The sequence below is a fragment of the Myotis daubentonii genome, chromosome 4 (assembly GCF_963259705.1).
Source record: "Myotis daubentonii chromosome 4, mMyoDau2.1, whole genome shotgun sequence".
In the NCBI taxonomy this organism is placed as follows: Eukaryota; Metazoa; Chordata; class Mammalia; order Chiroptera; family Vespertilionidae; genus Myotis; species Myotis daubentonii.
The window spans coordinates 85070767-85074364 of NC_081843.1; the positions used below are offsets into that span (position 1 = coordinate 85070767).

The 3598-nt window shown below is 40.9% G+C and overlaps 1 pseudogene; it reads left to right on the forward strand.

Moving 5' to 3' along the window:
* The first annotated feature begins 626 nt into the window (after nucleotides 1–626).
* On the forward strand, nucleotides 627–3134 carry LOC132232509 (large ribosomal subunit protein uL18-like; annotated as a pseudogene).
* Nucleotides 3135–3598: the final 464 nt, after the last annotated feature.

Genomic DNA, 3598 nt, shown 5'->3' on the forward strand with positions numbered 1-3598 from the left:
ACTGGAAATCAACCATAGAAACATGTATCAGACTGTGGCTCAGAATTATCCTTCTTGGAATACCCAGCATCCATGTTTATTCAGGTTGAAAAGTCCTTCTGATATGTTCAGCTGATGAGCAAATTGGATTATGCACACAACTTGTATGATTTTCTGTACAGTCAATGTTGTCCTTAAGATGACCCCAAAAGAAACTAGACATCCAAAAATTCATGAATTATTTAAATATATGCTCTATGTGGCAGGTATTTGGCCCAAATAACACAAAAGGAATGAAAATGAGGAGCATTACATATTTATAGCGGCTTTAAGTATCTGCATATTTCTTAAAGTTTGGGGTGACTCTGATAAATGAAGGACAATGACTAACATGGCAGAACCGCTATGGGATCTACATTTCCATCAAGCTAATCACCAGTCTTCCCTTGTCGGAGATGGAGTGACAAAAAGGTCTGGATCTTTCTATAGCACAATATATAAGTTTGACTATGTTTAAAGTTTTAAAAGGTTCAGCTTCTGATGGACCACTCCCATTCACCCCAAATAGGCCTCTGGTATAGGGAACTGGGCCGTAGGGAAGGAAACAACTCACCCAAGAATGGGTTAAGAGGAGCCCAGGGGCACGTATGAGAGAAGTCAAGTCAAAAAGCCAGATATTCTACCCAGAGCAACTAGAAAAAGAGGAGAAAACCCCAGTATGTGCAAATATCAGATAGTAGGGCCTCTTGGCAGATGAGTTCTGTCTACTATTTATGAGAAAATTGAGCAAGCCATTGGAGGAAGTTAGGGAATCTTCTTCCATAAATATTTAGGATTTTTAAATACAGTATTTATTTGAAGATAAGTAAATGGGTCTAATTATCTCTTTCTGTTTGGTTTCTGTTAAAGTTTTTCTCTCAGAGATCTTTCTATGAGACGATAATTTTTAAATCTTACTGGGAAAATGGAAAAGCTCAAAGTAATCAAGTATAAACTTTGTAACTGAGTGAAAACAGGAAGAAAAGAAATGCTTTGACACATGTCGAGACTCTTGGCTGTAAACAACAAAGGCTCAGTCAAGTTTTCTTGGAAATCGGGAGGTTTACCAGGAGAATGCATGTGGACTGGAAGCAGACGCGGAAACTTCTAGGAAGAGCTGCAGCTCTGGGTCCAGCTGTTCTCCCAGCTGTGTCTGTGGGCCATCCTGACTCATTCTCTTCTCTCTCCTGCCCAGTTTCTTGACTTCAGCATAGTTTCTGCTCCCTCAAACCTAGCTCAGCATTATGGTCTCAGGCTCCTCTCTAATCAAGATTCTTCAGTTTCAGCTTCCTCACACTAACTAGCACATTCTAGCTGCACGTTAATTTCTCAGGAGTCTAAATCTGATTGGCTCAGATCACCTGTTGGTGCCAGGTCACATTATAGGCCATTATCTGGCCAGTGCAATGGTCAGATGCCTGCCACTGGTCAATTCCTTAGAGCAAATGAGGGGTGGGAGGAAAAAGGATGTGGTCAGGGTATTTCTCATCAGAAAGAGCTGAAGCATGGCCAGGCTCTGTTGTCTCTATTAAAATGTAATGATAACCAGCTGTTCTTCAGAACTAGCCAAAGTGTTCTTAAACTGTAGCTTGAGGACATGCCTTATTATTTTATTTATTCAATCATTTACTCATTCTGGCTTATATCACCAAATATTTGAGGTGTCTTACAAACTACATCCAATATACAAGGATCAAATAGTTGAAAAAAGCAGGCAAATCACCATGTAGTGTATAACACTCAACACTGGAAAACTCCTAAAGGTGGGCCTTGAATTTGTCTCTAAATCTGAAACCTGTGCCAAACTTAATAGCAAGTGGCTAGATGCCAGGGGAAAATTGTGGCAGAAAATGTTACTAGCCAAGCATGTGGAAGCCCAAACCTCCCAATAAACAGATTATCTTCTTTTTTAAAAAATAATTTCAGGACCACCTTGCTCCCCCACCCCAGAGCTATGCTGGCCCTGTAAGTCTATAGCTAGCCATGGACATGGGTCTCTCTTCCACAGGATGGAGTTGTTAAAGTTGTCAAGAATAAGGCCTACTTCAAGAGATACCAAGTAAAATGTAGAAAACAACGAGAGGGTAAAATTGATTATTATGCCCAGAAACGCATGGTAATGCAGGGTAAAAATACATACAACACACCCAAATACAGGATGATAGTTTGTGTAACCAACAAAAATAGCGTTTGTCAGATTCCTTATGCCCGTATAGAAGGAGATAAAATAGTTTGTGTAGCTTATGCTCATGGACCCAAAGTATGGGGTGCAGGTTGGCCTGACAAATTATACTGCAGCACATTGTGCTGGCCTGCTGCTGGCCCGCAGGCTTCTAAACAGATTTGGCATGGACAAGGTGAATGAAGGCCAAGTGGAGGTGACTGGAGATGAATACAATGTGGAAAGCACTGATAGTCAACCCGGTGCCTTTACCTGCTATTTGGTTGCAGAGTTTGCCAGAACTACTACTGGAAGTAAAGCTTTTGGGGTCCTGAAGGGAGCTGTGGACAGAGTCTTGTCTACCCTTCACAGTACCAAACTATTCTCTAGTGAGATTAAAAAAGCAAGGAATTGCCCTAACCGGTTTGGCTCAGTGGATAGAGCGTCGGCCTGCAGACTGAAAGGTCCCAGGTTCGATTCCGGTCAAGGGCATGTACCTTGGTTGCGGGCACATTCCCAGTAGGGGGTGTGCAGGAGGCAGCTGATCGATGTTTCTCTCTCATCGATATTTCTAACTCTCTATCCCTCTTCCATCCTCTCTGTAAAAAATCAATAAAATATATTTAAAAAAAAATAAGCAAGGAATTCAAGGCAGAAGTACATCATGGGTCAGAACATTGCAGATCATGTGCATTAGCTACTGGAACACGATAACACTTACAAGACACAATTCCCTCCATACATAAAGAGCAATGTAACGCTAGGCATGATGAAGGAGATGTACAAGAAAGCTCATGCTGCTATATGAGAGAATTTAGTCTATAAGAGGCCTAAGAAAGAAGTTAAAAACAGGAGGTGGAACCATCCCAAAATATCTCTTTCCCAGAAAAAAGATCGGATAGCTCAGAAGAAGGCAAGCTTCCTCAGAGCTCAGAAATGGACTGCTAAGAGTTAATAAACCAAGCCACAATTTTCTAAGATTTTTTTTCATATAAAGACAATTATAAACTTGACCAGTCAGCTAACAAAAATAATTGATGGGTCACCTTGGTGAGAAAGGAGGCTCTAGATCAGCAGTTCTCAACCTGTGGGTTGCGACCCCTTTGGGGGTCGAACGACCCTTTCACAGTGGTCGCCTAAATACATCCTGCATATCAGATATTTACATTACGATTCATAACAGTAGTAAAATTACAGCTATGAAGTAGCAATGAAAATAATTTTATGGTTGGGGGTCACCACAACATGAAGAACTGTATTAAAGGGTCGCGGGATTAGGAAGGTTGAGAACCACTGTTCTAGATTATGTCTTAAGGTTTCTTCTGGTCCTGATTTCATAACAATGGTTGAGATTTCCTTGATTAAGCAAGATAAATAATTAAGAAGGCAAGATTTTATGTAGCTGCAACCAACCTCCAA